The sequence below is a fragment of the Carcharodon carcharias genome, chromosome 4 (genome assembly GCF_017639515.1).
Source record: "Carcharodon carcharias isolate sCarCar2 chromosome 4, sCarCar2.pri, whole genome shotgun sequence".
Classification (NCBI taxonomy): Eukaryota; Metazoa; Chordata; class Chondrichthyes; order Lamniformes; family Lamnidae; genus Carcharodon; species Carcharodon carcharias.
Window position 1 is genome coordinate 95,692,101 of NC_054470.1, and position 27,706 is coordinate 95,719,806.

Sequence of the window (27,706 nt, forward strand, 5' to 3'; positions counted from 1 at the left end):
CAGTGCCAAAAGCTGCAGTGGATAGGACAGGGGCTGCATGCTGTCCTCAGAGCCTCAGCCCCAGGATTCCAGGAAGAGGTAAGTTTTGGGGGGATCTTAGGGCAGGGAGTGTAGTGGAGGCCTGAAGCGGGGTGGGAGGGGGGTGGTTGCAGTGGGTAGACAGTTGGAGATTGGGGTGGTGGGGGAGAGGCTGGGGTGAGAGGGACATCCTGCAGTTACTGGACCTTAAGGCCAGGGAGGGGGATGTGGCCGAAGTTAAAAGGGGGCATTGATGGAGGCTCCTCTCCCCACCTTCCCACCCGAGGCCTGAACCCAATTATTTTTGGGTTTCCCCCATTCCCAGGTACTCTTCCTGCCAGCCTCAATATTGAGGCTGGGCGGGCAACTGCCACTATATAATGATCAATAATTGGCCACTTAAGGGCCTCAATTGGGGCAAGGGCCAAGGCCACACCCGCCCCAGCATAAAATTGCAGAGAGGTTGGAGTGGGCGGGAATCTAGCGGGAAGCTGATCCAAGGAATTTTACACTCACCTCCTGCCTACAAACCCGCTGGAGGGAGAGTGTGAAATTCAGGCCGCATGAGACAGCAGCCTTTCTCAGAGCAGTTTTGGCATTTCTTGGACCAAGAATGGATAAGCATCTGGATTATCCTTATTTTCTTCTTCCACATCTTCCTCATTTTCTATGCTGGGCCTCCTCCTTTTGTGCCTGTAACATTGCTCCAGTGCATTACTCACTTTCCTGAATACACAAGCTGCAGTATATTGTACAGCACCACTACCACTCCCCATAGGACTGAGGAATCGTGCTTTCAGCATTCCAAAAATGTGCTCAAAATTAATCTAGTGGATCTATTGGCCTTGTAAATCCCACCATGAAGAATCCTGACCAAGATTACTAGGCAGGCTTGTAGATGCCAATCCTTATCCCTAAGAAGCCATCTGCTTAATTAACCTTGTTGCTCCATCCGTTTTGCCTGTTGCCTCTTCCAGGAGCTACCTGCTGGCTCTCCCAATGTTCTTTGTGTTTGGTGCAAGATGCTTGGTTCATCTGTCCCAAAGTCAGCTGCATGGTCTCCCAAAGTATTATCAAAAGAGAAACCAAGATCTTGCAACTGTTCAACTAATCCCCTTCCATGCCAAGCAAAACCAAACTGTAGTGAGTTCCCTCAAAGTGGTGACAGGCACAATTTGCGCACTAGGCCAACTCCAAATTATTATCTAGAATTCAAAGAAGTCTTGCTCCTAGGTTGAGATTGGATATAAAAATCTTGCCCCCTCCCTCATTATCACATCAGCCACCCAACACATTTAACAGGCATGGAAACACTATAATTAAAGTATGGTGTATGCTTTCCCATGCAGGGCCATAGCAAATGGCTGCATTAGTTTGGAATTATAGTTACTACAACAGCTCTGAGCAGTTGATAAAAGGTCCCTAAAATTATTTCTAAGCAATGCTTTTTAATTATGCTTGTGTAGTTGAGCACTAATTAAAATCTGCAGGGTCATTTACTCCATTGAGGCTGTTAATAGTTCTAAACATCTTCAGGTCAAGACCCTGGCAGCAGTAATGCCTCCAAACAGTTGGAAGCAGGTCTGGGTTACCTTACTACACATTACAGTAATAGCTTGAAGCCTCAGCACATACAGCACATTACTTTTCACAATGTATCAGACATCCTTATACTGTATTCTAATTAGTTCTATAGTTGTCTAACTACCTCTTTAAGTTCGGACCAGCAATAGCCACCTTCTAAACTAGTCTATCCTTCACTGTTAACCAGGGTTGCCAATCCTCCCAGAATGGCTGGGAGTCTACAGGAATCGGAATCAACCTCCCTGTGGCCAAAGAAAGCATCCTGAAAGATTTTGAACCACATCATCAGTGGGGAAAGGAGCAGGCACATAGACTGGACTTTGCCAAAGTAGAGTTTCTGTTCCCTCTTCTGTGTTTGTATGGTCTGTACCATCTTTAACGCAGGTAGCTGTGCTGCATGTGCGGGACCCGAGGCTGCACCCATGGTGCTTACATTGTCAACAATCACAGCCCAGTGGAAGGTTCAGACACTCCAGCTCGCCACTGATTGGACCAGGGTGCTTCACTTCCGAGTGAAAACTGCAACATTGGGGACCTGTGGCCTTGATTGGTTACGGGAGCTCCCGTCGGGGTCTTTTAAATGATCCAGGGCATCCGGAGCTGGAGTTGGAAGTTTACGGATAGGGTCCTCCTTTATCCAGAACAGCCCAAAACCGGGGGCGTGGGTGCTTATCCCAGAATAATATGCACTTCTCATGTTAATTTATAGGCAGGGAGGTATTTCAAATGCTGCAGGTGGTGACTGTGGAGATTCGAAGCAGCTGTACGTAGGTAACAGTTGGTGAGTTTAAGCTTCCCAGCTGACTTGTGATCTAATTTCAACTTCAACTCTAAAACCAAAGCTGGAATTGCATAGGTTTTATTTTAATACAAAGAGATTTGGATTGGAGCCTCCTTTGCTAAAATGGCAAGAATTCTGAAGCCGCTTGCCCCATGCCATCAGCTTCCTATGACCTCACTTCCATAGACATCTCCTGGAATATGTCCAGCCAGCGTTGGCAACCCTATTGGCCATCTGCTGTTTCTCCCCTCTAAATCCCCACTTCTGATTAAGTTTCCCTGATTCTAACTATGGGTGCATAACCCAAACTCTTAACTGTTAGTTTAAAAAGCCTTTGTCTGATGGTTCAAAGCCCATCCCCTGATCTATCTTGTGAACTCTGTAAAAGATCTGGAAAACCTAGCTGTGGATTTTCTCTCTAATTTGACATCAAATCTCTGGACTTTGCTGAATATCTAGACCATGGCTGGAATTTTCCAGCCCCTGCTGCCAGTGGGATATTCCGGTCCCGCCGAAGTCAATACACTTTTGAATGGCTCGTCATATCCGTTATAGCAGGACCCGCTGCACTAGAGCCGAGAATCCTAGCGTATGTTTCTGCTCTGGGCCACATTGTCGAAAAAAACGCTGCTTCTGTCCAGAATCTGCTGCTATTTTTTTTGTTTTGTTTTTTTGCTCATGATCCATGATCTTATGTGGAAAAATTTAGACCTACATCATCTTTCATGCTTAATTGGTTTCAAACTCTTGGCCTTCTCTTGATATCAAGAAGATGTTTTCTGCTCCGGGCTACATTGGCTATACTGCAAGACATAGATTCTGCCTCTGTCTTGCTGATTTCCTATGACATTTGAAGTACCTTGGATCAGTGTTCTGCCCTTCCCTCATATCACTGCAATGAGTGAGAGACTTCAGTCTCCTACTGAGCCCGTGTCTGGCTATTGGTTCAACTGTTTCTTCAGCTTCACTCTGCTCCAGCCTGTAGGTTACATACACATCTGCATATGATCATGTGCAGAATGTGTTAATGTCTCACAGCAGAGCTTGGCCTCCACTCATCTTGCAACACCCTTGCCATTGGACTAAGGTCCTGCTTTGTCAAGACCGTGTGGTGGTCAATGTGAAACGACTGCCCATGTTAAAAGAAATCATGCACAGGCATCTTCCAAACATCAGAAAGAATTCTGAGACCTGAAATGCATATCAGGACCCCTGATGGACAACCCCAATGTTGACAGATCTTGGTGCAGCACTGCCATCATAGCTCAGGAACTCTGGCACCTTGGCATCCACAAGTAACATTCGTGCCACACAAATGCCAGACATTGACCATCTCTAACAAGAGGCCTTCACAGTCAATGGCTTTCCCATCACTGAATACCCCACTAGCAACATCCTAGGGGTTACCATTGACCAGACACTGAACTGGACAAACCATGTAAATACTGTGGCTATAAGAGCAGGTCAGAGGCTGGGAATTCTATGGAGAGTTACTCATCACCTGGCTCTCCAAAGCTTGTCCACCATCTACAAGGCACAAGTCAGGAGTGTAATGGAATACTCTTCCCTTGCCTGAATGAGTGCAGCTCCAACAACACTCAAGAAGCTTGACACCATCTAGGTCAAAGTAGCCCGCTTAATTGGCACCACATCACAAACATTCAGTCCCTCCACCACCATCACATGGTGGCAGCAGTGCATATCAGCTACAAGATGCACTGCAGCAATTTATCAAGGTTCCTTAGACAGCATCTTCCAAACCCATGACCTCTGCCACCTAGAAGGACAAGGGCAACAGATGCATGGGAACATCACCACCTTCAAGTTCCCCTCCAAGCCACATACCACCCTGAATTGGGACTATATCGCCATTCCTTCACTGTCACTGGGTCAAGAAAGTGGCTCACCGCCACCTTCCCAAGGGCAGTTGGGGATGGGCAATAAATGCTGGTCTAGACAGTGATGCCCATATCCCATAAATGAATAAAAGAAAAAATTGCTGTCCTAAATGAGACATGACATGCAGCTAGGAGAAGGCCAACTGAAATAACAAGCAGCGGGGCCTTCCAGAAGAAGAACAACGCCTCCACTGGGTGGGCTTCGCCATCCAAAAACAGCTTATCTTACACCTCAGTGGCTTTCCCCTGTGGGATAAGTGAGTATCTCATGATTTCTTTGCTCATCCTAATGAGGAATCAGTATGCTATAGTCATCAGTGCATACACTCCTACACTTGAGGCAACAGACAAGTCCAAGGAGGGATTATGCACTGATCTTGAGCAATATCTAGCCCAGTCCCAGCAAGTAACAAACAGGTCCTCCTTGGTGATTTCAATGCCACTGTCAGGAAGGATGCTAATCTCTGCAAGGGTGTGATAAGCAACAAAGGAGTAGGGAAAGCAAACTCCAATGGAGTCGTTATCATGATGAAATATCTAGAACATTACCATGCCATGATCAACACCCTGTTCTGCCAGCGAGACAAGCCCAAGACGTCATTGCTACACCCACGGTCCAAACACTGACACTTGCTCAACTACATCATTGTTCGAGCAAGAGATCACAGAGATGTTCACATGACCCATGCCATGACAGATACTGACAACTGCTGGACAAATCACTGCCTTATCTGATCTACCTTCACCATTAGTCAGGTCCCCGAACAGCAAAGGGAACAGAAGCAATGCTTGCAAGAAAATTAAAATCGAAAACCTCAAATATCCCACCAAGGTGAACCATCTCAGTCAGAGCCTCACTGCCAATGTCTCAACCTCCAACTACTGGGAGCTACAGTGTGCCCATAATGCCTGGTCAAACCTAAAATCCACCATAACAAGCGCCTGTGAAGAGGGTCTTGGCCTCTCCAACAGGAAACATGGTGACTGGTTCAACGAAAATGACCAAGAAATACAGGACCTAATTGAATGTAAGCACAAAGCTTTCATCGACAAGCAACGACACCACGCATCAAGAGAAAAGCTGCAGTCCTACAGGTGGCTGAAGGCAGGATACAACATAAAGCCCGTGACATAAAGAACAAATGGTGGGTAGAAACAACACAGAAGGTACAACAATTCTTGGACACCAGCGATGTACCTGATTTCTTCAGCACTCTCAAGACCATCTATGGCCCAAGCACTCAAGGGCCCACCCTGCTGAGAGTCAAGCATGAAGGGGAGTTCATCAAGAACAGGGAGGCAGTCAGTGCTTGCTAGAGATAACATTTTGAAGAATTTCTCAAACCACTTAGCGACACCATGATCATGACTATATTCAAGGAGGGAGATAAGTGTAATTGAGGTAACTACGAAGGAGTCTCCCTGCATTGACGCTTCCAATATCCTCTGGTGCCACATGCCTTGCATACATCATTAAAAGCTGGGTAATTTCTGAGTGCATGTATGAGGCGAACCACCTGAATGGCTTACTAGACTTGCCTGCAATGGTTATTGTGCCAATCATGGATGAGTTACGGATAGCCTGTAGACTCTGTCCACCCATTAGTATGGCTTCATACTTGCATCTGCTTTGTAACCTTTGGGTTGGTCCATGGGGTCTTTTGGAACACTTCCATTAGAGTAGATGCTATAACAAGCATGATTATTCTGTCAGCTAGCTCTGTCGCTGTGAAGTTGTAATCATACACCTTGTCCCTGCAGCTACTTATGAACTGATCAATGGTTTCTGTCAGTTGTTGCCTAAAAGACATCAATTCCGGATGCAATATCCTGTAGTAGAGTTTCACTCATAATTGACCTTTAAGAGTTGACCATATGTTACCTGGATTTTTTAGATCATTGTTGAACACACCTGATGTGTTTAGTCTGTTGAAGCCTTCATTGTCTGTAGCAATTTTAATTGTATGGCTAGTTTATCTGATTCGGAACTATTGAAGTCCAGAAAACACAGCTCAATGTGTTGTCAGAACAAAGAAAATTCAGAAAGGAGATCCATTGCCATCCAATTGAGTGTTGCAAATTGTGTGGTCATCTTTTAGCTTTTTCTAGGATTCTTAATGCTATATGGAGCTTTTCACAGTTATGTAAGTTTCCTCCAGCTCTTTTAGAGTTAATTTCACTCAGAGTTGCAGGTACCTTTAGTTTTCACTGGCTTAGCTGATCACGGGTTGCTGCTTGACTACAATGGTGGTGCTGTTGAGCTCTTTCTGATTTTTTCCAATTAAACTCTAAACTTAAACTCTAAGGAACAATGTCTTCAGGGCTTCAGAAGTAAAATTAAACATGGAAAAAAGCTTTTTTACAGGCTCCTTCTGGCTGTCACTAGATGGATTCTTCTTCCCAACTCAGTTTGTAGCATTTCAGCTTCTCCAGAAGCAATAATAATTGATTCTCTCCTGTCTGTGAGTTCTGCTTAAAATAAGTTCTCATTCCAGGTTCTGCTGTTTAATTCCTGTTCCTGCTTAAATTTTGTAGCAGGCTGACTTTTACTAATTAAGCTCTCCCAGATTTGAACAATCTTACCAGGACCCAATGCCTGCTGCCTGGAGCAAAGTACAATCCCAGGATAGAGGTACAGTGTGTAGAATCTCTGCAAAGCTGCAGAATCCTTACACAGTGAGTCTTGATGGTTTTTTCACTCACACACCAGTTCTTTTCTTATGTTGGATGTGAAGGAGTTGAGGCTCATATATTTTGCAGTCAAGGATCATGCTCCCACCCTGCCACTATACCACATTCTTCTTCTCCAATGTCAACATTCTAATCATACACAGGGATTGGCAAAATAATAACATGGATTCTTTATTTGAAGATAAGGCTATATACAGATAGAGCTAACTGGGAGCTAAGTATAGTACATTAGACTTCTATCACTACAAGCCATGGGACCAATGCATTGTATCCTGTTGAGGTATTTAATGACTGACAGTTGTTTAAGATACTCCCTCTTAAAGATGCAAGCACCCCATATCACAACAAGAAGCAAGTCATCCTCGATCTGGAGGCACTAACTAAGAAGGAAAGCGTGAGACATGAGACAGCAGTATGGTTTCATGTATGTTCGGGTCTCAAATTTAATTGTAGAAACCTAATGGAAGCATTGGCTGATTTGTCAAAACAAAAGTATAAGAAGGACACAAGTAATGCAATGGAGCTGGAGCAACTCCAAGGAAACAGATTTCAGATTGTTTCATGTTATATAATTGGCACAGACAAATTTTATGTGTTGTATTTTTATTGCCCTTAATTAATATGTTTGTATGTAGATGTGTGTGCTTTCTTACTCTTGGAGTGGTTTACTCAACTTTTAATAACCCAACAGCAAGCTTTTGTGTATTAAGACATGAGGAAGGTTATTTTGTTTTCTTACATAGTTGTCCCGGAGGCAACTATGGGTTGGTCCACGAGGTCTTTTGGAACACTTCCATTAGAGTAGATGCTATAACAAACGTGATTACTCTGTTGGCTAGCTCTGCCGCTGTGAAGTCATAATCAAATCCCTTGTCCTTGCAGCTACTTATGAACTGATCAATGGTTTCTGTCAGTTGTTACTTAAAAGACATCAGGCTGAATTTTGCCGTCGGCAAGCAGAGGGCAGGGCCAGCTTGCCAACGTGCAAAATGAAGTGGGATGACATCGGGGGAAGCCCCCAACATCATCCAGCCCCATATAAATCTTCAGGAAGGCAGGCCCACAGCAAAATCAGCTGCGGGCCCGCCAACCTGTCAATGGCCAATTGAGGCCATTGACAGGATCATTAAAACAAGTAAAGGACCTGCCCGTCCAACCTTAAGGTTGGTGAGCAGGCCATGAGCCCCAGCAGGGAACAGAGGTTTCATATAGGGATTTAAAAAGTTGAATAAAGCTTTAATGAAATTTATTAACATGTCCCATCTCATGTGACATTGTCACATGAGGGGGACATGTTAAGGATTTTTTTTTCTATTTTTAATGTTTATACAACTGTCAGTGATCTCACTGAAACAGCACTTGGCCTCAGGGAGATGTACGCTCTTTTGTGCACATGAGTGAAAGAGCACACTCTTGCATTTGGTGAATCCCCCTCCCGTCTGCACAGGAAGCGCATAGCACTTCCTGCCACTTGTTGCGGTGGGCGGGCCTTAATTGGCATCCACTTAAAATGACGGCAGGGCCCACTTCTCCAGCAGGGATCGGCTCCTTACCGGCCGGGGATTGAGTCAGTCCCACCTGCCTGGTAGGCAGAAAATTCTGCCCATCAATTCCAGATGCTGTATCCTATAGTTGAGTTTCACTCATAATTGACCTTTAGGAATTGGCCATATGTTATGGACATCTCACTCATTCGACTGACCCACGTGTTCACACACACACAAAATTATATACAGATTAGGATTTTAAAAGTAGTAATATAAATGAAATTTATCTCAGCCTCTCTTTTGTCGCAGGCCTGGTGTTTCTTAGTTGAGATGATGCTTTGGCTGGAATGAAAGCCTTGATAAGCAGAGATTTCTCAATTGTTACAAAGGTTCTTGTATTTGATCTTCCAGGATGTTTGTCTCCCAGGTGAACTTGAAGTTGGAACAGGATACAAGAGAATTCTTCTTTCTGATTTGAGGTATTGCTGTTGGGTACCTTGGGTGCTTAGTTGACTGCAGCAGTTTGATGGCTTTTGATGGTGTTTCGTGGACTCTCTGATGTAACTCTTCTGGAAGTTGGTGTTATGTTTTAAAAGGAGGGAGCAAAGATGGCTACCTTAATCAAGTGGCCTCATATCAAGTGCCAAGTCATTGTCCAAATAAGGTGGTGGGTGTGTCAATTTGATAAGCATTCTGGACTGTGGCTTTTCACACATGTAGTTTCAGACAGCCAAAGTCTTTTGTGTTTGAAGACAAATTACAATGAGGTGTCAATGGGTTTCATTTACCTTTTGGTCTGATCCACACTGAGTCACGTCAGTCAATAACATACTCTCTTGTTCTCTCAGAGACAGGATAGTTTCAGTCCACAAGAGAAGCCTATTGATCCCCAGATGCCATATTTTTCGGCCATTAAAAGTGTGGCTTTTAAAAATAGCATTAAAAAATTGTAACATCTATATGCTTGAATGGGCATAACATAATCCATTGGAACAACCTGCAAGCCAATCTTAATCAGAACAACATTTGGATTCTGATATGATCAACAAAATAAACTACATTTAAATCAATTGGTAGGTTTTGCCTGGCTAGCACTTTATTGGCAAGGTGTAAAACTCACATCATTACCAGATGTTGTTTAAGAGTCACAATAAGACTATTCATCATTTTGATCATATGCTGCATGTCTGTATAATTGTCGGAACCTTTTGGAAATTTTAGGAGCTTACTTTCCATAAAGTTAATTTTCTGAGCTAAGTGTTCTAATAATGTTTGAATGGCCAACATGAGGGTAATTCTCCATAGAGACTGACAATTTTAAAATTAGATTTGAATTCCCTGTGACTGACTCAGAGGAACACAGGACGAGATTTCATGTTTAAAGACTTTTACTGTAAACAAATTAAAATCAGCATTGACTAAACATTGCTTGGTGGACAATTAATGCACTAAACTACAAAAAGGATATTTCCCCTTTAACTTCCCAAGACAACTGAAAACTCCATGATGCATGTATATATTACACAGCTTTCTCTGCAAAATTGCAGTATTGACAGGAACCAGCCCAAAGTTAGTCCTAGCTTCCAACAGGCTTACTTGTCCCCATTTTACTGTCATAACATCCAATATCTGTTGAAAATCATTTCCCTCAGTCTTCTGAGAATCTATGAACTGACTTTCAGCAGCAAGGCTCACTCCAGCAATTCCTTCTTCCAGGCACACTGGGGTGAATCTTCCAGCATCCTTAAATTTCCACAGGTTCCATCTTTTTGACCAGAGAACAAACTCTCACCAGAATTTTGCCTGCTGGCTACAGAGAACAACCTTTTCAGCTGCTCTTTTCCTATCTATCTTTATGAGACTCTCTCTCTCTCTCTCTCTGTCCAGGGTTTCTGAGTCAATAAATATGAGGATCTGTAGATCTGCCCATAGCAAAGCCAGCTGCTCCCTTCTTTGTGTCCAGGTATGAAAGCTGACACATGGGCTTCGATGGGACTTGAACTGGGTCCCCAATCCCCATGGCTACCAAGTCACATAGGCTTATTGTTGGGGAATACTAGTGGGAAATCACATGTCACTGTCCTCTACTCCATTTTACCTTGAATTACAAAAGTCAATTTAAAATGTAACCATCTTATAAAACCTCACATTTGTAACAACCTCCCCCCGCACTCAAAAGAACACCTCCCCACTACAGCATTATCAAAATATAACACTGTAAGCACCTTAACAAGTAACTTTCTATATATGGTACAAGAAATATGTTCTCCTTTGTTGTCACAATTGTCATGACTGGTCCCTGGACAAGGTCCCCAATTTACTAAAGTCCCAGATGAGATCTCCACCACCCCCCACCCCCCCAACCCTATACTTGCTACGAACGGGACAGGACCCAAGTTTTGTTATGATCCCGGATGAGGAGGAATGAGCTGACTCCCCTTCCCCTTGGTTGGTCGCAACAAGCTTAACTTAAAATTCCTTTTCCCTGTGGATGCTTTTTCCCAGTCCAAAGCTATTTACTTTTATTAAGGATCCAATTTAACCAGGTGTTCTTGATTCAAAGAAAGAGCAACTTTATTAGTTACTAAAAACATGAGAAAAATAATAAAAATGCAACACACATACACAATGAACAGAAATGATAAGTTAAGAGTCCAAACACAAGTTAACAAAAATATACAAACCAGTAACAAAAACAAAAAATGATGGAAAAACTCAGCAGGTCTGACAGCATCTATGGAGAGAAAGACAGATTTAACATTTCGAGTCAGTATGACTTTTCTTCAGAGCTAAAGGGAAGTAGAAACGTGGCGAAATACATACTGTTGAAAGGGGGCGGAACAGGTGAAGCTGGATAGAAGGCCAGCGAAAGGTGGAGGCAAAGGAGAGATTGTGAAAGATGTCATAAACAAAAGGTCAAATGCTTGTTAATAGTGGTGGTGCTGGCTAAAGGAGGTGCTAATGGTGACATTAAGAGTGGAAAGCAGAACGTGATAATGGTAGGACCAGGGTAAGCACTTTGGAAAGGCACAGATGGACCTAGTGGGGGGTGGGGTGAGGGGAGGGGGTGGTGGTGGAAAAAAGATTGAAAGGTTAAAAGCTGGGAATAAAACAATGAATAAAATGGAAATAAATTTTACAAATAATAATGAAAATAAGTGGGAAAAAATTTTTGCCTTCATATACAAACAAGTCCTTTGCTTGTCCATGATGCGTAGTTGGCAGTACATTACGGCTGTTAAATTGGGTGATTCTAGTAGAGCTGGCCTTGACAGATTTGCAGTTAATGAGAGACACTTAGTTCTGCAGAGTAACTGAAGAGGCTGTTCTATTTCCTTTTTGATTATGTCTTCTGCTGAGCCATGCCTCCAGAAGCAGAGCGAAAGAAAAAGAGAGAGAGGAAGACTTCACCTGCAAACTGCGGGGGTGATTGGTTCTTCTTACTGTCACTCACACAGCACCAGCATACTTGTCTGCAGCTAGCTTTTTAACCCATTTTTTGCTGTGTATTCTAGCAGATGAAAAAGCCATGTCTTGCATCCATCTCAGAAATATCTACACATTTAAATCCAGACAGTATATTGTCATCAGGATGGTGACCTTTTAACATAGTCTTTGAACCCACTCTTTTCAGGTTTTAGCTCCTGATCTCCATTCTATTCTATGTCTGCAGGTTTTTTAAATATCCAAATCTGTAAAGAAAGTCTCAACCAACCACATATCCAAATTGTCTTCTTCCTTTTTAAATGCAGGATTATTTTTATCTTTAAGTTTGTTTCCATGATTAAACTTTCAGTGTTTTTTTTTCCCAGGATATGCAGGTCTAACACAGCCATCTTTTATGCAAGCAATTTATTCTTCTATTGATCAATATCCCCCTAAGCTGCTTTAAGAACTTTGTTAATGTTATGCCAGTGATCAGACAAAAATCTTTATACTCTTTTCCAGTCAGTTCACAAATTCTTACAAATTCTTTTTGTTTTTTGCCTTCCCACTCAACACAGGTTTTGTCCATTTTCTTTCTTGCAGGAGCAACTGCTTCGTCATTTTGAAGTTTTAATTTATGTTCAAGAATAGGTATCCTTTCTTGCAGCTCCATGGGCAGAATTTTACGTTTGATGGGTGGGCGCGCACCTGACCTGATCGGGCGTAAAATCACACGTGATGACATCTGGCGAGCGCCCTGATATTATTGCGCACTCTCGCGATCTTTCGGTCGGCGGGCACGCACAAGAGTTGGCAGCACGCCTGCTGACAATTAAAAGGCCTATTAAGCCCCTTAAGCAATTAATTAATTTGTATTTTTTGCTGCCAGTCCAACCTTATGGTTGGCAGATGGCCGAATAGGCCAGGCGGCTTTTGCATTTTTTTATGAAACCTCATCCATGGGCAGGATTAGGTTTCTAACGGTAAGTAAAAAAACACAAAAAAAAATTTCCACTTCATTTTAAGCATGTCCTCTTCATGTGACTAAGTCACATGTGGGGACATGTTTATATCATTTAATAAATCTTTATTTCCCTTTGTCCAAATATCCAGCTCCCTGAGGCAGCTCTGTGCCCTCAGGGAGCAGTCAGCGCGCGAGCTCCTCTGTACATGCGCAGACTTCTGCGCTCGTCCTCCTCCTGTCCCCACCCTGATAGTCTTGAGATCCTCAGTGCGCCTTTCACACTGGCTGGCCGTTAATTGGCCAGCCATCGTGAAATTATGGTCAGGGCCTGATTGCGGGCGGCGGTCCGTTTCGCGGTCACGCCTGTGCCCACTCACCATGCCCGCCTGACGAAGGGAAAATCCTGCCCCATGGTATCATCATTGGTTGTATCTGAGTCTTTCAGTTTTAAAGCAATATTTTACTTTTATTCCATCATCAACTTTGAGTACTGTTGCCATCTTCTTCGTCACCACTTGATCAAGTTCTGCCTGTAGGTTTAATTGAGAGAGCTTTAAGTTGTCTCCAGCTGCTACTATTCCTTTGTGTCAGGCTGAAGTTCCAGTGTCCTCTTAACATCAGCAATCTGAGCTTCTGGCTCTTTGGATACATCTTTAGTTGAAACAGTAATTTTCACAGAATATCATGTCTTTTTATACATCTTCAGTTTTAACAACTTCATTGGTCTTGTCTGGAACCACTCAGATGGCAGCATCTTATATCCAGCTAGGTAATTTCCTAATATAAAACCAACATCTTTACTAGGTAACTTAGATACAATTCCCACAACTACAAACTGGAAATTAAACCAAATTTTAAACTAACTTTGTGCAACAAGGTGGTTAAACAGCCTCCATTAATACCCTGTAACAAGACATCTTGACATTATGAACCTCTGGAAGGACGCTCCTATCACCTACCACATCAGCAATTTAGCTGACAACCTATCTCTAAGAATATTGATTTGCTTGCCTACCTTACCAGGCAAAAATGGTGATACTTCACCCTTGAACACAACATTTTTATAATCTTCCATACTTTATTCCAACAGTAAATACAATTGAACTCACTGGTTTGTCCCAAGCTCCACCTACTGCTACAACATTTGCTGAAGACGTATTATGCACTCCCACAAATGCGACAATCTTGGCTTTTAGCTTCCAATGGAAGAGTATATAAGTTTAGAAGATTGCATGACATTGTTCTTATCTATTTATGAATACTACCTTATAGCTATAAATATAAGACACGTGTTGTGAGAAAAGAAAGTTGGAACTGTAATTGTCTTGTGATAAGAAACTAAGCAACAACAATTTTACAGGTATATATTTAAACAAATTAGAGAGAGCTAACAACAGTGCAAACTAGAGATAGTCAATTTAAAGAAACATACTCACGCTCAATAGGTTGATGACCTTCTTTCTTTCTATACTTTCCTATGTTGTACAGGGCTGTCACTTCTGATTCTTATTGAAGCTTTGCGAGGGCTTTACTCATTAGTGGCTGATTACACAGATAATCATTCTGTCCCTTGATACAAGCTTTTGTCTGCTCAGTAGTTTGACTCTGACTTTAGCAAACCGAGTGGCCATTATACTCTGCAATAATTATTCTGGCAGTTCTCTATCTGAGGCTATTATGGATATTGTTCAAAATCTGTATGCACGGCTTATATAGTGAAACAATGGATATAGAGCTGCATATACAACACAGTGGAATCATATTGACAAGTTACTAAAACATTAAGCCTCCAGTTTAATTATCAAATCCACAGTGAAAATAAAATTATGCCATTGGTTGCATTTTCAGTTAATGAGTTAACACACATGCACACAGCGTTGTGGAGTACTTTCTGGCCTCGTATAATCAATGAATTAGTGAATATTTTTAAACAGCAATTCTACTCAGACACAGAGAAAAAGATTCCATAAGGCATCATAATCATCAATGAAACCAGACAGACACAACACTCCTGAATGTGACTGTGGAACAGCCAAGTAAATTATGGGTACATGGACAATCCAATCACAAAATGTTATTATTTCTATAAACATTTAAAGAAAACACACAAAAATTGCCATTACTGAGGCCAGGACCACCACCAGCATCAACAGAGCCCCAGTTTCCTCCTGAGGGAACTTCAGACTGATAAGATCAAAACATCATAAACTTTTATTTTTTCCCCCCTTCTGAGAAAGACTTTTTTCCAAACACCGGACTCTCTAGAGACTATCGGTGTGTCTTTTGTTTGTTTGTATATGTGTGGCTGTGTGTGTGCTGGGGAAGTTTAAAAGGGTTACTTAGTTACACTTCCAGATTACAATCGTGTGTTAACCAGTTCTTGCAACTTGTTTAAAAGACGTTTCGTTTTACATATGACTCTTCTTCATCTCTGAAGAAGAGCCATACGGACTCAAAACATTAACACTTTTTTTTCTCTCCACAGATGCTGTTAGACCTGCTGAGTTTTTCCAGCATTTTCTGTTTTTGTCCCCATTTCTTATGACCTTGATTACAGTCTTATTGCACCCAGTCAAAATTACATATCAAAGAAAAGCGGAAGTGAATTGTAATTGTTCATAGTAAGCTTATTTGCTCAGTGATTTTGGAAATCTTTGGTGGGAGTTTTCCTACCAACACTACTTTGCCGTCTTTATTTGGCCACAGTTTATTCCAATGCCCCTCCCACTAGCCAATCTAAATATATTCCTAATGTAGCACTAAGTCATAAGGACCAAAGACTGGAATTTTCCGACCCACCGTGGCAGTGCCCATCGTGGGCGAGCCAAAAGTCCATTGGCTTTCAACAGGCCCGGAGGATCCTCATGGTGGTCAGGAGCCATAAAATCCTGCCCAAAGTGCCCAAGGTCCAGAAATTTCTTGACACTGCGCCAGTTTTACAGATAAATTGGAAAAAGCATTGGGATAGGTGAGGGGTGCAGTGGCAGGCGGGGGAGGGTGGGTGGGGGTTGCGGTGGCGGGCTGGGGGGTGGAAGGGGGGTGCGGTAGCGGGGCGGTGGGACTGCGGGGTGCCGGTGGCGGGCGGGGGGGTGGGTGGGGGTTGCAGTGGCGAGCGGTGGGGCTGGGATGCAGTGGGGGGTGCGGTGGCGGGCGGGGGGGTGGGTGGGGGTTGCAGTGGCGAACAGTGGGGCTGGGATGCAGTGGGGGGTGCAGTGGCGGGCGGGGGGGTGGGTGGGGGTTGCAGTGGTGAGCGGTGGGGCTGGGATACAGTGGGGGGTGCGGTGGCGGCCGGGGGGTTGGGTGGGGGTTGCAGTGGCGAGCAGTGGGGCTGGGATGCAGTGGGGGCTGCAGTGGCGGGCCGTGGGGCGGGAGTGACGGGGGGTTTGGGTGGTTAAAAATGTTGACTTGCGAAACAGTGCAGTAGAAGCTAGATTTAAATTTAAGAGTTGCAAGCCTGGTTTCTCGATGCAGCAACAGACGAAAGGCTGCTGAAGGTAAATGCTTTGAAGAACAATGCCTGTTGGCCAGAAGTCTCTGTCAATTGTGTCCTCTCCTTGCTACTGCATTGTTTTTCCCCAGCACCCCACCATCCCCCCTCCCCTCCCCTCCCCTCCCCAGGCAGCTGACCTCGCATTTCCCTTCAAACCTCAATCCTTCCCGATGAAGGGTCATTGACATGAAACACTAACCCTCTTTCTCTGTCCACCAATGCTGCCAGACTCGCTGAGCATTTCCAGCATTTTCAGCTTTTGGTTCCGATCTTTCCTTCCTTTCATCCAGAATGCTGAATTCCGACCGTCCCCCTCCCTGCACCAACCCTCAATCATTCCCATTCTGCCAATTTATTCAGCTGCCAGCTGGGGACCAAAAAAGATAAATGATAATGAAGTTCACAATCACAGCATTTCCGGGCATTTCCCTCCTGCCGCACCCCACTGCCACTCTTCTCCATCTCCCTGTAACTATCAGGATCGCGAGACTGAAGGTTTCAGCTGAGAGGTTGAAGTCTTTGTGTTGTGGAAGCAAGAAATAGAACTACATTAAAAAAAAATCATTTCAGACAAGACCAAGAAAAGGGAGAATTCTTGTCTACCCTGTTGATAGAGCAGAGGAAAGTAGTAGAATCCAAGGTGAATCTGACATTGAGCTCCAAGGGAGCTGCACTCTGTTTATGTGCTATTGTGCAAGCGAGTGAACATTTAGTCAATTATCATGTACTAAGACTGCATTTAATAAGCCATTAATATTGAAGTAGAATGTGTAACCCGAATAGCTGATATGTCAAATCTTCTCATTGATTTCTGTTGTATGATTATTTGTATACAAGAATATGTTTTTTATGTTTTTATCAGGTTCACTTTGTCCACCAAACGTGAGCTGTGCCCTTGATATTAACACATTAGTTGGTGCTTGAAACAATATAGGCAGAGAGACCGATTAACTGAACAAACACTGGTGGTTTATTGGAACTAAGGACAGAACCATGTGTGCTTGCTCAATCACCTCCAACTCTAGGCTTACAGCTACCAAAGTAACTCGCGCTGTAGCGATTGGCCAATATAGTCACATGGTCAACTAACTACATTCTCTTAAAGGTACATAACACTCTACCACATCCCTCCCCCTTTACTTGAAAGTACAATTGACAAGCACCACAACATCCCAATTATTTACATGAATAACTATTTAAAGTCTAGTCTCTGAGAAGGCTTCCTTGGATGTGTCGAGCATCGTAGCTCAGCAGCCTGGGGTGGTTTTTCCGAGGCCCTCTTCTCAGAGGTCAACTGTCCACCAGGCTCTTCGGTGGAAGTGGACAAGTTTGTGTCTTCGACACTCTCAGGTAAAACAGGCCCCAACGGTGTTTCCAAATATTGTGACGTTCATTCCATGTGCGGTGCAGATTCAAATGTAAATGATGGCAGCATTCCTTCTTGTGGGACTGTCTCTCTTCTCCGGAGATGATCCATGTGTCATCTAATTGTTTGTTTACAGACACATTATAGGAGAGAAGTCCTGTCACGGCGCTCACTTTGCCTAATGGCCAAATGGGCCCATTTCCAAAGTTCTTTGCAAGAACTGTGTCTCCCACCATGAAATTACTTTCATGATTATGGCCACCATGTCTGGTCTTCTGAGACTCTTGACTTCTCTCCAACCTCCCCTCTAAATTCAGCCTGGTAAGAGTTAGATGAGTGCAGAGACATCTCTTCATTAGTAATTCAGCCAGGGCAATATCGGTGGTTGTGTGTGGTGTCGTCGGTATGCAAACAGGAACTGTGACAATCTGGTGCTGTTGGAATCCCTGTCCAGCTTTTTCATTCTGGACTTAAAAGCTTGGACTGCCCATTCAGCCACACCATTAGAGACGGGGTGGTAAGGCGAGATTTTGATATGAGTTATTCCGTTGAGAGTTGTAAACCTGTGAAACTCCCCGCTAGTAAATGCGGTCCCATTGTCTGACATAAGCACCTCTGGTAACCCGTGCACTACAAAACTATGTCGCAAACACTCTTTAGTGGCATTAGATGTGGGTGACCAGACTTTGGAGACATCCGTCCACTTGGAGTGGGCATCTATTAGTAAAATGAACATTGTGCCCAAGAAGGGCCCCACGTAGTCAACGTGGAGATGCACCCATGGCCGTCCTGGCCACTCCCCGGGGATGCAATGGAGCTTGGGGGGTAGCTTTTATACTTGCTGGCATTGAAGACAACTTTTTGACTAACATTTTGATGTCCATGTCCATCCCTGGCCACCACAAGTAGCTGTGCATGAGCATCTTCATCCTACTAATGGCAGGGTGATCGCTATATAATTTGGCCACTAATGGCCTTCACCTTCTCAGGTGCCCTCCCTCGCTTCCCAAAGCAATAGGCCGTCCTGGAAAGTGAGCTCATATCTGCAGTTGAAATAGGGCTTCATGTCATCAGACTTTGGCTCCCCTGACCATCCATTCAAGACCGCTTCCAGACATGAAATAAAAGTGGATCTCGGCTTGTCCACTCATGGATTTGTTTGGCTTGGACAGGGGAGGAATCCAAAAAAATGTAGTACTAAGACAAATTCCTGAGGAATTGCAACCTTCACATTGTTGTCTGGCAGGGGGAGATGGCTCAGCGCATCAGCATGTGCGATCCGGCTTCCTGATTGGTGAATAAAAGTGTATTCGTAAGCAACCATTATCAGTGCCCACCACTGGATGCAAGCAGGTGCAATGAGGGTTATCGCCTTATCTCTTCAGATAACCCAGCAGAAGCTTGTGAAAATGGCGACCGTGGAGGTATTGATTGAATTTTTGAACACCAAACACAACAGATGAGCCCTCTTCTCAACTTGAGAATATCATTGCTCTGCAGCACTGAGCAAGCGAGATGTATAACCAATGGGTCATTCGGAGCCATCCACCATCCGATGTGAAAGTACAGCCCCTACTCCATAAGGGGATACATCGCAAGTTAAAATCAATTCTTTCTTTGGGTCAAAATGGACCAGTAGGGCCAGTGACCTTAACAATTGCTCTACCTTCAGAAACGCACCCCCTGGTGCGGAACTGGCCAAATCCATTTATGGTTTTTCTTAAGCAATATATATAATGGAGCTAGTATGGTTGATAGATTTGGGAGAAATCGCCCACAGTAGTTTATCATGCCTAAAAAGGCCTTTAGTTTCTCGGCTCAGGTGCCTCGCGAATAACCTTGACCTTTTCTTGTTAGGGATGCAGGCCCTGCGCCTCAAGCTTATGGCCCAAGTAAACTACCTCTTTTGCTTGGAAAAGATATTTTGTTGCTTCAAGTGCAGGATGCGCTTGTGAGAAGCGTTTCAGCACCTCCTCCAATTTAGCTAAGTGTTCTTCGTCAGTTCATCCAGTGACTAAGAAATCATTCAGATAAACAATGACATGGGGCAGTCCCTGAAATAGGTATTCCATGGTAAGTTGGAAAATAGCACATGCCGATGAGACCCCAAAGGGTAGTCAATTGTATTGATATAATCCTCGATATGTATTAATGATCACAAATTCCCTACAGCATTCTTCCAACTCTACCTGCTGGTAGCCATGGCTCATGTCAAGTTTTGAATATGTGATGCCCCCTGCCAATTTCGAATATAATTTGTCAATCTTCGGTATCAGATGTCTATCAAATTTGACCACTCTGCTTACAGTTAATTTATAGTCACTGCAAAAGCAAACAGTTTGGACTGGCTACGATGGGTGCCGTTGTCATGAAGTTATTAATGTATATAATATTTTGGAAAATATTTTAATTTTAAAATAGAGGTTAAGTCTGCACGTCTGCTTAATTGGATTAAAGCCAGCAAGTCTGGGTGCTTTGATATGCACTAGTTTTGATATGTAAACAGAGAGATTGCATTTTTTGACTAAAGCATTCAAGAAGTGGGGTGAAAACTTGATGCCTTTCTAGCAGCTACCAAGCCATATGTTTATATTACTAATAAAATTGGTACTATGAAAGGGGTTTCATTGTTAATAGATGGAGTTCAAAGAGGCTGGTGAGACAATGAGAATTTGAATTCAACCAGTGGTGGTAGTTATAAGTTCAGTAGTTTTCAGGCGTGCAGAACAGAGGCAATGTGAGACCAAAAGGCAGCTGCAAGCCTCCAACTAGCTCCACAGTGAAAAGAACCTCATTTTGAATTCATAAGGTGAAAATGCTTTGCCTGGGGTTTGGTTAAGTCTATGGGTTTCTGTTGCCTTCATGGAGATTAGTTTGGGAATTTGATAAAAGTTATGACAATAGTGATTCGCAGCCATGTGTACATATATTTTAACCTGTATAAATTAATAAAATGTTTCATTTGGTTTAATGTAAAGCCTCGAGAACTAGCAGTCTGATTCCTGAATTTAGTGTCACATCTCAAACATAACACTTAAAATTATTGGTTATGACAGTTGTTTAAAGTTTCCCTCTGGATTTTTTAAATAACTCCACTTTAACAACTACATCGGTCATAACAACTGGGGGCTTGTCCGGGATAAGTTATATTTCTAATTCCTCAATTGGTTAGGAATTGGTGAATTTTAAGCTTATGCGTAAGAGAAGCACTTTGGATTCAGGAGTTGGTGAGGTATTTTAGAAGTGGTGAGACTGCAAGATGGCTTTGACGATTGCTAGGACTTGTCTGGGTGTAAAAGAGATCATTGTAAGTAGGTTGGAGAGAATAAACAAAAGCAAGTTAACAGAGTTGGCGGATAAGTTACAATTCGGGTCATCTGCAGGAGCAAGGAAATCTGATATAGTGAAAAGTATAGCACAGCATCTACAGTTGGAAGTGAAACCTGAGACCTGAGTCACAGCTGGAGGTAGTGAGACTTCAGTTGCAAATGAAAAAGCTTGAATTAGAAGCAAAGTACGGAGAAATGGCTTTTAAAAGGGAATTAGAAATTGTGAAGATGGAGAAGGAGGGAAGAGAAAGAGAATTCCAACTGAAAATGTTGGCAGTTAGAAAAGAGACATCAGTAGGCGAGGGAGGATTTATGCCTAGAATAGAACCCAGTGGGGATATGTTTAAATTTGTACAAGCTCTTCCAAAGTTTGAGGAAACAGATATTGAACATTCTTTATTTCATTTGAGAAGCTAGCTAAACAGATGAAATGGCCACAAGAAAAGTGGACGTAATTATTACAGTCTAAGTTATTAGGTAGGTGGCTTGAGGCATATGCTTCGCTTTCAGAAGAAATGTCGATGAATTATGATGCGGTGAAAAAAGCTATTTTGAGTCGGTTCCTAAAGCATACAGGCAGAAATTTAGGAATATGAGAAAACAGCCTGGGCAGGCTTATATTGAAAGAGTAAAACAAAATAGTTTTGACCGGTGGAAACAATGTTGAAAATAGAGACAACCTATGCAGCTCTTAGGGAAGTCATTCTTTTGGAAGAATTTGAAGATTCAATCCCTTTGGTAGTGAGAACTCATGTGGAGGAACAGGGGGTTGATTCTGTAAGACAAGCAGCAGAGATAGCTGATGATTACAAGTTAGTTCATAGAGCTAAACCTTTTTCCGGCACTCTTTTGAATTGGAAAAGGATAAAAAGTGGAAAGGTGAAAAGAAGCAGTTAGTCAGGGAAGAGAAGGAGTAGCTGGAAGTTCCCAAGAAGTTTTTTTCTCAGAACAAAAAGGAAGGTGCTGAAGGTAGAAGTGACATTTGAAAATTGAGGTGTTTTCATTATAATAAAGTGGGGCACATGAAGTCAGTGTGTTGGAGATTTCAGGAAAAATCTGTCGGAATTGCTGGGCTACAGAAAAGCTCTAGAAGTAAAAGTACTGTGGGTTCTGAAGTTCAGGCACAGGAGAAACCAGTGATTTGTGTATAGGTGAAACAGGGAGAATCAGTGAAAGGGAAAGAAGTGGAAATGTGCTCACAGTTTACTCAAGAGAATTCTGAGGAGCAGGTTGCAGAAATGTTTAAAAATTGTGAAGGGAAAGTCTTTCCATGTGTACAGGGTGGAGTAGGTAAAGATGTTAAAATATTAAGGGCAGGATTTTTCCGTCGGTATGTGGGGGTGGGCCCGACACGCCAAAGCGTAAAATGATGCATGACTGACATCACCATTGCGATATTTCGGAGGGCGGGTGCTATGAGTTCCAAGGCGCGTCTGCCATTAATTAATAGGCCAGTTAATGCCCTTGAAGCAGCAGTTGAAAACGATTTTTCGCAGCCCGTGTGATTTTCAGTGCATCGCATGGGCGCAACTGGCACGCAGGTAAGCCACATATTTAAAAACCTCATCCACAGGCGGGATAAGAGGGGTGAGTGGGCTCGCTAATGCAAGTTGTTAGTACTGTAGTTTTTAAACTTACTGCTACTTGCTTGTGTGAGCAAGACAACTTCAGTTCTCTTCAGAGCTGCTTTGACAGAAAGAACAGGTTTCATTTGAGGACTCTGGAGGAATCATAACACTTGGGGACTTGCAGGTATCAGACAGCCTTCTCTTATGCTGGGAACAGGGATTGTGGTCTCCGCTGGAGGCACCACCTCTGAGGAGGAAACGAAGACCAGAAGGGGGAGAAGGCCAGGAGTCCATATTCAGCCTCCAGGGGAGCCGCCTTTAGGAGGACTGGCACAGGTACAAGGGGCGCAAGGCCAACAGGAAGTGCAAGGCGGAAGGGGCTGCAAAACATGCCACTATCCTGCTGCCAGGGTTTACAGGCGGCGAAACAGCTACCTCAATATGTCTGAGGTGGCTCCGTCTCATGGGAGACAGTGACCTCCATCTGACAGATGATTGGCCCTGAGATCAGCTCCAACTGTGTGGGTGGACACCCCCATGCCAGTGGCACTGCAGGTCATGGTTGCCCTCAACATCTATGCCTCCAATTCTTTCCGGGGGTCCGTGGGTGATCTTTGTGGAGTCTCCCAGTCAGCTGTCCACAGTTGTCAAGCTGATGACAAATGCTCTGTTCAGGCATGCATTGACTTTCATTTGCTACCGCACGGACGAGGTCAGCCAGGCACAGCGAGACAGAGGCTTTGTAGTGATTGCTGATTTCCCCTGCATCCAAGGTGCAATAGACTGCACACATGTGGCCATCAAACACCAGCCGGTGAGCCTGGTGCCTTTGTCAAGAGGAAGGGCTTCCACTCCATGAACATGCAGATAGTGTGTGAGCATAGGATGCTGATTCTGCAAGTCTGTGAAAAGTATCCAGGCAGCTCCCATGACGCCTACATCCTCAGACACTCCCAGGTGCCGGGGTTCTTCAGTGGTCCAGCCCAGCTGGATGGATGGCTGCTGGGTGACAAGACTATCCCCTCAAAAGGTGGCTCATGACACCTCTCCGCCATCCAAGAACAGAGGCCGAGCAGCGGTACAATAGCAGCCACACCTCCACAAGGGCTGTGGCAGAGAGAACCATCGGTCTTCTCAAGGTGCACGTCTGATTCTTGGACCATTCAGGGGGTGCACTCCAGTATCCCCCAGATCATGTGTCACTGATAGTGGTTGCATGCTGTGCTCTCCACAATCTGGCGCTGGAAAGGGGGGATGCAGTGGAGGAAGACGATGTAGATGCAGATGTTCTGGCTGCACACAATGAGTCCAGTAGTGAGTCCGAGGACGAGCATGCACAGGAGAATGCTGAGGGGATAGATGCTAACTCGAACAACCTCCAGGGAGGCAGGGAGACCCGGGAGGCTTTACTCGAAAGAACCTTCAGCTAGCCTACCAAAGATGAACCTCCAACACATTGCCAGGGCTGCAGGCTCCTTACTCGTTACCTGAGAGCAACATCTGCCTGGTTAGGAACATTAACTATGTGCCTTGTCAATAAAGCTTAATGACAAACAAGTCACTCATAACATCCTGGAGTCCCGTACACCTGCAGAACTAATGAAGCACCCAGAGGCTTGTTGAAAACCAAAACATTTAATGATTGCCAACTTGCATACATTAATGAAAGTCCATTAAAAGGTGTTGAGCAGCACACCAGCTTAAGAACAACTGAAATAGGGGGCAAAAGAAAACCATCAGTAATAAGCCTGTGTTGTGCCTAAGGTGATTTACGTTTACGTTTGCGAGTGCTACGCCTAGGTGCTCCCCCCTCGCTGGCACTGGCATTGGAGATAGCCTGCTCACTCTGCTGTCCTGTTGGCCTTGATGACCTTGGCAGACGTTTTCTGGCCCATGGAGCCTGTGCGGGCCCCAACTGGGAGGGAGTGGCCAGTGCCATGGCTGGCATCTCCCCAGTCGCTGCAGACTCATCAAATGGCATGGTTGCTGGCAGAGGGGTGGAGGAGCAGCTGCCCTCATCTGGAGCGCCCTGAGAGGAGCCCGCAAAGACAACAGGCAGCTCGTGCACCAACTTGAGGTCGCTTTGGACATCCCTGATCACCATTGATGGATGGGCATCTAGCTGGGATACTGGGTGCCCAATCCATCTCCCACACTGACACTGACCACCTGAGGTCAATGCCGGTGTGAGGGCTTGCAGGTCCGAGCCCATCCCCTGGAAGCCGTGATTGTTCTCCTGTAGGAGCCTCTCCATGAGTGTCGCCACTCTCTCCATGGACGAGGCAGCGCGCTCGGCCATGAGGGTCATTGCATTGCTCATGCTCCGCAAGGACTCCTCCACAACAGAGACCATGGCACGCATTCCCTCATGTATCTCCGCAATATCCTCCTGTACACCCTGCTGGACTTCAAGCATCTGCTGCCTCAGGGACGACTCCAGAGGTACGTCATCGGCCATCGACTGAGCATGTTCATGTCCCCCAGCAGTCCTCCAACTGCCGGCGCCCTGAGCACACTCTGTCTCCGCCTACACCTCAAGCGAGTGTGAAGTGCCCTCACCACTGTGCATCAAGACACTAGCTGATGATCTTATCCCCACTGAGGTGCTGGTATCTGTGCTGGTGCCTGCCTGGCTGAAAGGGTGTGACACTGGTGCATTTATATCTTCTGGGCCCTCAGGGGTCAGCGGCAGTTCTTCCGCCTGCTGAGCCTGGGTGTGCTCTGGTGAGGCTGAAAGAAAGGACAAGGACATTTGATTAGTTGAAGTTGTTCCACCATTAATGTGCATGCCTGGCACCCCCATCAGGTTGCGCTCCTCCTTCCATTGTCAATGGGCAACCCATGTTGGAGGCTGAAATCAATGTACAGTCAACAGTGGAATGTTTGCACTGACAAACATTGTGACCTCAGTGCACGGCACTCTTAGCTCCCAGTGGCATCCCAACCTCATTGCGGTTAGTTGACCTGGGTGCATGGCGCCTCTCCAGCTCCAGTGCCTCCTGCTCATATCTGGTGATGATGAGAAGCTAGGCCTGCCCTCTGCCAGTCTGCTGCCGCTCAGCATTATTGTGTGCGCTCTTCTCCTGAATGGAGAGCGGAGTTTTGATTAGTCCACCCTGTGCTTGCATTGCCATTGCAGCCTTGCCACCCTCACCTGTGTGAAACATTGCCAGGCTCATCCGATTGGTGACCCTAGAGCTGCCATACACTCATTCCAAGCAGCCAGGGCTGATCCACTTGCCCAAATGCTGCCTCCGTCACATTTGCCACTCACACTCAAAGACCTTCCAAACCCACGAGCACTACCACCTAAAAGGACAAGGGCAGCAGATGGATGGCTGTCCTGCCACCTGGAAGTTCCCCTCCAAGTCACTCAGAATCCTGACTTTGAAATGTTTCGGTGCTCCACCATTGTCGCTGGGTCAAGATCCTGGAGCTCACCCCCTATCAGTACTGTGGGTGTTCCTTCACCACAGCAGTGGATACAGAAGGCAGCTCAGCACCACCTTCTCACCTGCAATTAGGGATAGGCAATAAGTGCTGGCTCACCCAGCAAAGGCCACATCTCATGAATGAATGAATACAAAAACAAAATGCTGAGTTGGAGGGGGCGGGGACAACCTAACTGCTGTGCTAAGTGACCCATGCCAACACGGTACTCAACCTTCCCGATCGCAATGGGGTCATTAAACAGCTTGCGGTACTGCACCCAGGTGTGTCTCACCACATCGTGGGAGATGACCCCTTCTGCCACCTCCTCCCAGGCACATTTCGTTATGTGGGGGGGGGTGCTTCCTCCTCGCGTCCCTTGGCACAAGGATCTCGTGGCGACCTGCCACCTCCTCGAGGAGGGCAGTGAGGCACTCATCCGAAAACCTCGGGGCTGACTGCCCCGCTGACCTGCCCTTCAGCCTGGCCTGCTCTCCGAGGATGCTATCCAACATCCTGTCCAACATCAGTGGCAGCCTATGGACGGCTGCCTGCGCTATTTTTGACTAGGCTGCCATTGGACCCGGCGGTCATTGGCCTCCTCCCGGCACCGCCCGCTCTTTCCCACTGATCTCTGGAGCCGCGATTTATGCTGGGCAGACCTAATCTGGCCTGCCTGCGTAAAATGGTGGCGTGGAGCCAATCACGGGCGGCGATCGGCTCCACGCCCACTCCTGCCCACCCGCCATAATTAAAATCCTGGCACTGAGTTTTAAGTCGCATCTCAAACATAACACTTTAACCAACTGTCATAACCAATAATTTTATGTTTCCCCCTGGGATTTTTAAAATAACTCCGCTTTACCAACTACATCGGTCATAACACCACCCACTTGGAAAATTGCACCCGTTTTAACACACTCAACTTTTCTAGCTTGTTTATCTCAGTCTCAGCCTTGTCCCGTAGAGCATAAGGAACTGGTCTGGCTCTTATAAATCTGGGGTTTGCATTAGGGTTTATGTGGATTTTGGCTTGTAGCCCACGAGTCCTTCCCTGCTCATTACTGAAAATGTAAGCATACTTTTGTAACAATTCTCATTCTGTAAGTTTCTCATTCTGACTTGAAAAATCTCAGCCCATTGCAACTTAATCTTTTTGAGCCAGTTGTGCCCAATTAAACTTGGCCCTGCCCCAGCTATTACTTTAAGGGGTAAATTTGCAGGCTGGTCCTAATACTGCACCAGGACTTGACATATCCCTTTCACTCTTATTTCTTTGCCTGTATGTGTTTTTAATTTTGTGCCCGATTCTTCCAAACTCAAAGGATGAACTCCTTTATTCAAATGTCTAAGTGTATGTTCTTCTATGACAGACGATGGTGCCCAGTATCCACCTCCATCTTGATGGGCTGTTCATTGACTGATGACTACCTGGACTGGCTCAGTTTTACCCACTTTCAGGTTGTATAATAAATAATGTCAGATTCTGCTTCCTCTGGTTCTTCAACGAGACAGATTTTGCAATTTCTACCTTTGCTTTTAAAATGCTGTCTCAGTCTATCTTGACAGCGCCACATTAAGTGACCATTGCGGTGGCAGAAAAAGCGTATTTTGATCTTTCTGAACTGCTGATCGCCTGCAGGCTGCCTGGTTACATATCTCTCGTTAATGTCAT